The following is a 10,420-nucleotide window of genomic DNA, read 5'->3' on the forward strand; positions in this document are numbered from 1 at the left end:
TTCTGAGACACCTGGGAACTTCCTAAATCCAATCGTTCTTAACATTGTGTTATTTCAGGGAGGGAGAGTAAGATTATAAAGATAACTTTTATAAATGAGTCTCAACACTTTTATTTTAGACTGTGAAGAACCAAATGGGTTTGAAGAAGGGAAGTGAGCTACAGAGTACTTAGAAAAGCAGGAAGTACAATAATTTGTCACTGTGTTCTCAGCACAAGGCAAAGGCTCTGGTTCTGCTCTAGATGGAAAATAGGGAGCTTTCTAGACTACCCTCTCCTGTGCTCCTGGTATTCTGGAGCTTCCTCCATTTTATTGTCCCTGCTCTTGGGAATGTCACCAATGTGCTTCACATTTTTACTACGTGAAATAACCAATTATCAGTTCTTACCATAGTCAGCAAGGAAAATAACTGATTGATTACTCCACTGATTTCTAGGACACACAGTTCTCATTCAGCTCCTCCCTCCCTGGCTATCCCTTCTTAATCTCTGTCACTACTACAGGATGATTTTTCCTTAACTAAAATGCTTTGGACCTGAAGTATTTTAGAATCTTTATATTTTGAAATATTTAGATATCTATAATGAGATATCTTCAGAATGGGACCTGATTTCAAACACAAAATTCATTTATGTTTCATATATACCTTGTACAAATAGCCTAAAAGCAATTTACATAATACTTTTAATGCATTTGTATTTTGACTGAGACCAATCAGGAGAGGTAAGGAATAGAATTTTCTAGTTCAGGGGTCATATGGTACTGTTCAGCTCAAACTTTAGAGCATTTCATTTTTTGGATGTTTGAAATAAGGATGCTCAACCTGTACCTTAGCTCTTACCTAACTTTCTAATATAAAAGTACCATAGTATGCAGTCCTTTTCTTCAGCTCTGACCACACTTACTCAGTCATCCCATCTAAGTACCTGACTTCCAATACCATCGACGCTGGTGTGTCTCACACAGAAATCTCCAGGCCTGCTCTCTTTGAAAGTTAGAATGCAGCAACCAATTGCCCACTTGCTGAAGTTACTAGGCTCTCCTATGCTCATTCCAAAAGAGTTCCTACTTTATATACACCATCTGGTTTTCCCAACATTACTAGAGCATCCCATCCTTTTACCCACTTCTGATCAAGGCTTTAGATTTATACTTGACTGCCCTTTGTTTTCTTATCCCTATATCAAATTTATTTGCAAGTCTTGTTGGTTCTACTTTCAAAATATGTCCAGCATCCAATCACTTCTTAGCACCTCCACTAAAAACATCTCAGTTCAAGCTTTCCTCATCTTCCATTTGGGGCACTAATGTTGGTTGTTTTGCTATCCACTGGAACATGAGCCCAAGAGCTTAGATGTTTCTGTTTTGTTAACTGATATGATCCCTAGCAGACACTGGATAACATCTGGTAAAAATTAAGTGCTAAAAAATTATTGAATAAAAATTCCTAATACTTAGTAATTAGTAAATATTTAACAAATTAAAATAACTTTATATCTAAAAAACAATTTCATGGAGTAATCAGATTTTTTTCTACTATTAATATAACTAAATCTTTGAGTATGCTCTTTCCACAAAATTAAAAACTTGTTAACCCTTTATTTCATGTTCTATCTGAGCATTTTAAGTTAAAAGTTAGTTGTATTGGCCATGATTGTTTTTATATCTTGTTTATTAGTTAATACAGTTAAACATTAGTTAAATATTAGTTAACTTTATTCTGCATTACATCAAAGTTTCATTTTGATAGGCTATTTTTTAGCTGACAATAACACATTAATGTATTTTTTGAAGCATGAGACATTGTATTTGAAATTAAGAACTCTTCAGCCTATTCAGAGCACAGATCTTATCCACTGGTTAGCCCCAACATTAGGGCAAATTAATAAGAAATTATTAAAGACTAGAGTACAATCATTTCTGAAGAGAAAAATAATGATCTATACAGATAAATGACTATATTCCTCAGGTACATCAGTATGCCAGTAACCAGAACTGGAAAGACTTCTTTACATGCAGCTGATAGTGCACTAAATTAGATGGAAGATCTTTATTAAATATGCCACAAACATTTAAAGTTCACAGGCCCAACTAAAACAACTGCTCTCTGATGGTGGATGACTATTAAGCTGCTTGAAAAGTAATGCTCTAATAATAAAATGTCAAAGACTGTGCATGACTTTAACTAACTAACCTATTCCAAGAACACAGGGAAATGTCAGCTTAATGAACTGTTTAACAAATATGACTGTATTGTTGACAACTCTACTCTTAAGTTTAGTCTTAACACTTCCATAAAAAGGCATTTGGTGTTAGATACCTACTTGGTCCCAATTGCCCTGAAAATTAAATTGCTTTTCTTTGTTCTTCAGAATTATAATTCTTGAATTTGTCATTCCTGGATAAAAGCTTTGCCTTCCATGAAGTATTTAAAGAGATTCTTCACTGTCAAAGCAATAGCCATTAATATATTGCAACGTAATAAGAAAATTAGTTCTCTTCAGCGTATTTGTCATGTTGTGTTTTTATTTTTCTTCTTTCCTAGTAAAACTGCTTAAAATATTATGCTCCAAAGGTTTTCATAGCTGCTCTGCTTGTCAAAAAAAAAAAAATAAGAAGAAGAAGAAAGTAATCAATTCACCACCGCCATTTTGCATCAGTTGTTGCAAATCTTGCAAACATTTTTTTTTTTTAACTTCCTGTACCAATAGCAGATTTCATGTGACAGTGACTTCTAATTCCTATGGAACTGCTGAATACTCAGAAGATCTAAATTTTTAGAAAAAATCAAAAACAGAAGCAAAGTCTGAGCTGCTTTAGGAATTATAATTTTCTCGACGTCTCAAAACTGGTATGGATCTTCCTCTTAAAAAACTTTTGGTGATGTTTTTGGTTTCTGCAAGCAATTCAGGAGAGCATTTATTTGTAAGTCCCTTGTTCAAGATGAGCTAAGGTTTTCAGCTGAAAAATGCAGAGTTAGGTGACCTGCAATCCATCATAATTAAATGGAAGATCTTCATATCATTCCCTCTGGTCATGATTTTTAAGAAGAATACTGACCACTAAGTTTCTGAAATTTTCAAAAGGAGGAAATATTCTAAATGCAAATCTCACTCCTTCCTTTTTTCCTACTTTTTTTCTGAAAGGATTTTGACATATAAGACTTTATTTCACATATATTCTAAAATGCTTTGAAAAAATACTTCCAGTTGAAAATATTTTATTTATCATTGTTTTTTTCATTCTCCTGTTATATAATATTTGCATGGATAAAAGAAGAGTAGTCAAATAGATTTTCTCAGTCTCTTCTGGGACTTTCTGATTTACATTTTATCAAATGCAAATGTCATTGCTAAATCCTTGTGCTGTCAAGCTAAGACTATATAGGGATATAGTCATCATCTGAAATTCACAGCCAGGAAAGAATCTAAGAGGACAAGTCATGAGGGAAAATTCCAAAATGAAGTTTTCTTGCTTTCCTCAAACATTTGCACTGCTCTAAATTTTGTTTTGGTTGTACCCCAACCAGAGAGAGCCTAAGAGAATAGTATCAGCAGAATAGTACTCAGCTGTTTCACCTCCCTCACTATATCAGAAATGTCTTTACAATACATAGGACCTTGAATAGAGAATCAATAATGGTTATTATTGTATATTTATGGATACCAGAAACATATGTGCTGTGTATGTACTATTGACACATTTAATGATCCTAACAACCAACCTCAGGAGGTAAGTACTATCACTGGCATTTTTTTTTAAATAAAAACAAAATAGACATTAAAATTTTAACAAGCATGACCAAATACAGTTAGGATATGTTCCAGTTCTAGTCTGACTTCATTAGATATGCATCTTATCATATCACTGTACTGCCTTACAGAGCAGGGACTCACCAGGCATTTGTTGGATGAATAACAGCTGGTCATGTAGACACTATTTGAAGGACTGTAGCAACAGAGGATCACCACAATGAGAGCCTATTCCATACACCCTCTGCCCATTCTATCTCTGACCAGCTTCCTTTCTGATTCCATCTGTGACAGACCCTATTATTTTAACTTTATTTCTTATTTGACGTTCTGCTTTTGTTTCTCTGGAATTATCTTTATTGCTTGACTTCCCCAGCTCCTGATTTTCTTCATTAATTTGTGTAGTATTTGTCCTAGTTCTATCTATTCTAGACTTCTTGGTGTAGACTGCTTACCATGCCCTAGTCACTACTTAGGACCTACCATTGGATTAGAGATGCCCAGGTCTCCTGTGAAGGAACACATGTGAGGCAGAGAAAAGCATAAGAGATCACTAAGCAAAGGATAGTTCAGCACCAATAATACTTCCCAGCACTGCTCCACATCAAGAGAAATTCTCCTGGCAAATGGAAACAAATTTCTACGCTGATCAAAACCAGAACAGAACATGTATGTCTAAGAGTTGAGGGCAGAATCATCATTATCCAGAAAAGTTCCAACAACTCCTAAAATCTTACTATCACAATAAATTAAATTGGTTAGGACAGTTTAAGTACCTAAGTGTTTTATTAAAGTGGAAACCATCCTGGTGTGCCAAAAATTTTACTTTATGGTAAATTATATATGGTAGATGTATATAAAAAGCCTCCAATTAGAGGAAGAAAAAAACGATAATATGTTAACACTCAAAATAAATATCTGTGAAACTAACATGGTCTTCCTTAAGGTAGACCTATCAGAAAGTTCTGAACAAGAAAAAAGCAAGTGAGAATACAATGACCTACATTGGTAAGACAAAACAATCAGAACACTTGAAAGATAAATAACAGTACAAAGGAAAACTTAGGCAACATTTTCCTGTTTTGTTTTTTGTCCCCATGTGGAAACACTTGTTTAAAATTAAAATAAAATCTTGGAGCAGGAGGTCTCAATACACTGCCAGATCCTGTGTCACAAATTGGAACAAAATCTAGACATGCACTTGAAAGGGAAATTCAGACTCTTTCATTCTTGTTCTCTGATTCAGAGGATCCTCAGAGAGAAATTATGTGTGTGTGTATGTGTGTGTGTGTGTGTGTGTGTGTGTGTGTGTGTGTGCGCGCGCGCACGCATCTCTTATCTGTATGTAAATGAAAAGTTGTACAAATATATTAATTTGATTTTCCCCATTTGTATAGTTGCGCCATCTTGAGATGGCCATTGGCCATCTCAACAGATCTACTGTTCCAAAAGGCTTAATCTCAAGATCTCCTTTAAATTCTAGAGTCATGCTAATACTCGGAGCAGAGTTTGAATGTAGACACAGGCTTCCTAAGACCTATGATTTTCCCTAGGCTAGCCATATTTCTAACATGGCTAATATGTATTTGCAAACTAGAGTCCCCAGTGGTTGCCCACATTGTCCCCACCTCTGATACTTCCCTGATGCCAGCTGTCTGCTTTCCCACAAATAGGGAAAGGCTTGTTCTTGAAACACTTCCCTCTTTTGTCATCTTTTCTTCATCTTTTAAATTTGTTTACACAGTATTAATTTTTGGTAGTCCCAACCATATTTTTACTTATTCTCTATTCATCTCTTATTTCTTTCCTCTTGCTCTGATAATCTTTTTATTATTATTAGCAAAGCTGTAGATCCATGGCTGGTCAAGTTCTATGCTTACCAATGAAATCATGTGTTCTATTACTCAATATATGGACCCAGCCCAGCTTTGTAAAAGGAAACCACAGGCATTATCTCTCCAATTATTTCTCCAATTTTGTGATATTTTTCATTGCATAAAGAATTAAAAACAAACCAAATTATTTTTTTGCAAAAGAAGATTTTATATTTATATAAGGGATGAGCTTTTCCTTTCAGTAAGCTTATTGATCTGTGTGTAACAGTTTAAGGATGTTTGTATTCTTTTCTAACACTGGTTTTTCCTGTGTGCTTGATGTTTTGTATAACTGCACACATATACTTGTGTGTTCAAAGAGATAATCATGCTGTCACACATATTGGAGACAGTTTGCCCATGTTCAAACTGTGGCTCCGCTACTTACTATGTAGGTATGTTAGGCAATTTACTTAATCATTCTGTGCCTCAGTTTCTTCTGCAAATGGCAAACAATAGCAATAATTGCTATCTCACTGCTGTTTCGTGGATTAAAAGAAATAATCCACTTTAAATGATTATAATAATGTCTATCACACAGGAAAATCTAAGTGCTAAGTGTTATTCTGGTGAAAATAAAAATAGTGCAAGTTACTTTTTTCCACTAAGCAGGATGGGCTCCACTTTTTAGAGTAGCTACTCATTACCAACCTGGTCAGCCTCAGAGAACAAGGATGGAGTAACGGATTTCCCACCCACAATGGAGAGACCTTTCTAAAATGCTAACGTGGTTGAATATCAATAGGAGAACACATGTCAAGGAGAAAAAGACAACTTCTTGTGTTTTGTCTTCTTATCCATGTTCATTTTTCACACAAGCAATGAAGAAAATGAAAGATTAGAAGACTTCTTGGCTCAAACCTTCTCTACTTCTATGCTGAGGCATTTGCACTGGGGATGGCCTATATTCTCATCCCCTGACATGATGCTTTGGAGGCTGAGATCAGAGGAAATGAGCAATACCATTACAAAGGCTGCAGGAAGAAGAGAACAGAATTACCACCAGCTAGGTGGTAGTTTGTAAGAGGAGAAAGATGAAAAGGAAAAGAATCTGATGTAAAAAGGGATCCTCTGTAAATCTGACTTCATACTTAAGATTTTGCTGGAGCCACCAGATTTATATCTCATGCTGCAATGAGCACAGATAGCTAAATATTACAGAGGACAAAGGTTCTAAGAAAGTGCTTCATTGAGGATGCTCAGTCTTCATTTCACATGCTCTGCAGAACAACAATTGTGATACACAAGTTTAGGATCCTCCTTTTATTCTGTACAGAGGTGAATCATAATCATTTATTTACTAGGTTTGCAGGATGCTGTCTTTGTGCACCTCAGCATCTGCACAGCACCAGCAGATTTCTAGTCCCTTCAAAGAAACAGACTGCACAAAGGATCCTCTCCTCCCACGCAGCCAGAAGATGAAGTTTTCTGCAGATTTACCAAGTACACAGTGTTCTTGTTCTTTTGCTGGACTCCAACTAATAACTGACCACAGGAAGCTGTGGGGCCATGCCCTCAAAGAGGCTCAGAAACAGCTCGCGTTGTTGGTTAGCTGGCCGGGGTTGGGACATGCTGAAACTCAGGCCCTCATTTCCTACAGGAATGCATGCAGAATAGCTAATATTTAGAAACATTAAAACTTGAGAACAATGAATAAATATCTGATTAGAGGTCATCGATCATTACTGTAAGTTATTTGTCTTAAGTGGACTTTGTTTCACAACATTTCTTTTCTCTCTCCTCTTGACAAACACAGCGTGAATGAAAGGTAAAGGGAATAAAACATTTAATCAATCATCCAGGGGCCAAGGCTGAATTGCTTTCTGTTATACATTTGCTGCCAAGTTCATGGAATCAGGTTTGTTTTCAATTATTTGTAATATGCTTTCCCAGAAGAATTTATAATAGGTTGTTTAGGCACTGTTCCCTTTTCTATTAATGACAAAAATACAACTGTTTCTCCTTAGCAAAAAAGAAAAGGAGTTAAATTAGGAAAATAGTTATGAATGCTGCTGTTGGGCTGGAGGCCTGTTTGTGTTTGTTTTATTCTAAACTGGCTTCAATGAGAAATGGCAATAAGACTCTTTCATTTATTCCCCACTCTCACTATCTTACTTCCAAAACAATTTAACCTTAAACTCCTTATTAAGAGAGTTAATAACAAGGACACCTATATGCAATTAAAAGAAGCATATGTTGTGATTCTCTCTTGTGTTGTAATGACTGTGAAATTCATTCCTTGAAAAAGAGATATACTGTAAGTCTGGTGAATATTCAATGCCAGAAACCAACACTTCTAACCAATTTCTAAAAATTACCTTTTCTCAGTCTTCTCAGTAGCTCTTCTCTTGGGCTCTCATGGCCCATTACTAAAGCATCTCTGCCATTTCCAGAATCTTGGTCACAAGGCACAAATGAGGACAGACTCCTTACCAGCAGATGCCATTCCTTATTAGCTGACTAGCCATGGCAATATTTTGAGAAATAGAAAGAAGAGTCTCTGAAATCCTGTTCCTAGGCAGCCCAAAGGGCTCTATTACTTCTGTGGAGAGAGGATGCCTCGTCTTCCTCGTCTCAATCATTACACTCCACAGCACAGGGCCAGAGACCCCAGTGGTCTTTCTCTATGACCTTTCTTATCCACAGTGACCCTAAGTGCACCCCTGGGAGACTGGTTTTTAAAAATCTCAAGTCTCAGACTGGTATTAGAAGTGGCTGTGGTTTGTATATACGTTTTTCTGAAAATCTGATCAATATTCCATCCCTTCTTTGACTTCATTTCTGATAACTGACTTTCTTTTCTGTTTCTAATCCTTTCTTCTTCATCATAATTAAGCCTTTTCACTGAAATATCTCATGATCTTCTAATAATTTACTTTAGCTGAAGTAATCCTTCCTCCTAACTGCTGTGTCTACACACCTACTTCTTTAAATCTCCTTTACTGAGTCTATGAAGTCATGCCATTTAAAAAAAAAATTAAAACAGAACTTATTCTTAGTTTTAAGGGCCTGCCCCATTGGTGTTTGACTTAGATTTCTTCTCTCGTATGTATTTATCCCTGTTTCCCATGCAGTAGTATATGTGAGAAAAAGTTCTGCTGGTTTGACAATAAAAGAGGAAAACACTCTTTTAGGACACAGATATTGTTATCAATTATATAGCTTGTAGAGAAGAACACAGACAATACCAACAATCCTGTTTCTTTCTTATGTAAAAATGTAAGGTCAAGAAACTCATGAACAATTTAAAAATAGCATTCCAGAGTTATACATCCAATGAGTGTTGCCCTTTTAAAATAATTATTTCGGGGTTCTCTATTCATAAAAGACTTGCGTTGTTTCCAGTATTTTTAATACTACTGCATTTTTCTTTATTCCTGATTGATTTTTTTTTTTTTTGAAGGGGTAGGAGGAAAAGTATTTCAAGAACAAAGGATATTGGGGGAAAAGAATACATGTCACAAAAATTAAAAGTCAGAATAGAAATAGAAAATTTAAGCTGAAAATGGAGGAAGGTCCAAATAACAGAGTCTCCCACCTATTCCCTTCAGCACGCAGAGCTCTGGGGCTCTTTCCCGCTTCAGTACTCCTTAAGAAACAACCACCAGGACCTGCTGGGAAATTTTAAAGATTTCAGGAAAGAACTGGTGACCAAAGATAGTTTACTTAAAAAAAATCTTCGTCCTTCCAATAGTTTTCCCTTATCTGTTGTTTTGCTCTTCACAGCCTCAGAAACTGATGGTCAACCGCAGTCCAGAAAAGCTAAGATTTGTCTTGACTCTTTCAAGATAGATAGAGAGAGCACATTGGCATAACTTTTATGGTATGTTGTTATAATTGTTCTATTTTGTTAGTTATTGTTGTTAATCTCTTCCTGTACCTAGTTTATAGATTAAATTTTATCAAAGGTGTGTATGTACTGGAAAAAAAAAAAAAAACATGGTCTATATAGGGTTTGTAGCTGTTCTTGGGTTCCAACATTTAGGATGTATCTGAGCAGCTAAGGGGGACTATTGTATCATAAAATCAAATTATTGTAGTCCATTTAAGACTATTATTCACCATGGAAAGGATATTACTATATCAGTATCACTTACTAAAATAGGATTTAGAGTTAAAAATGAAAGTACATGTTGCAAAATTATGTAATATGCTTAATCCTACATTTAAACCTGTGTTGTAAATTATATTGAAATTATATGCTATAAATTTCATTTAAAATTATACTTTTGCCAGCTTCTGTTTTCAGTCCTTAAGATCATTAAAACACAATAGGTTAAATCAAATTTTAACACATGATTATTTTAATGTAGACTCTCATATTTATAAATAAACCATATTTTTCCATATCGCTGAATGAATTATTTTGATGAATTCTGGATTTTTTTTAGTTTTGAGACAAAAAGAAACTTTATGCTTAGGTGGGTTATCTGACACGTCCTTCCAGCTTGGAGAATAGCTCATTTGTTTTCCAATGAACATCTGTTTGACAAATTGAGATGCTAATTATGATTTATCATGGCCATGACATCAAATATCCAGATAGTAATAAACATTGATGACTAACTATATTTTTTAGTTCCACCCAGATGTTTGGCATCACATAAGACACCACCTTAGTTTTACGTCAAAAAAAAAAAAAAAAAAATGAGTTGGGCTCAAAATAACAGAGAAGAAACTAAAATGAATAAAGTGATCAATGCCTTACGTTTTTCTCAATATATACAATTCCACTGACAAGACTTTGTAAATATCACAAATACAATTTTACTTAAAAATAAATTTCTTTGGCTG

At 35.1% G+C, this 10,420-nt stretch overlaps 1 protein-coding gene across 1 annotated transcript in view; it reads right to left on the bottom strand.

Annotated features, from left to right (window-relative positions):
- Nucleotides 1-10,420, bottom strand: part of LAMA2 (laminin subunit alpha 2) — a 620,167-nt gene that overhangs the window by 395,400 nt on the left and 214,347 nt on the right. The gene's annotated exons all lie outside the window — the stretch shown is intronic.

This window comes from Sciurus vulgaris (assembly GCF_902686455.1).
Source record: "Sciurus vulgaris genome assembly, chromosome: 7".
Classification (NCBI taxonomy): Eukaryota; Metazoa; Chordata; class Mammalia; order Rodentia; family Sciuridae; genus Sciurus; species Sciurus vulgaris.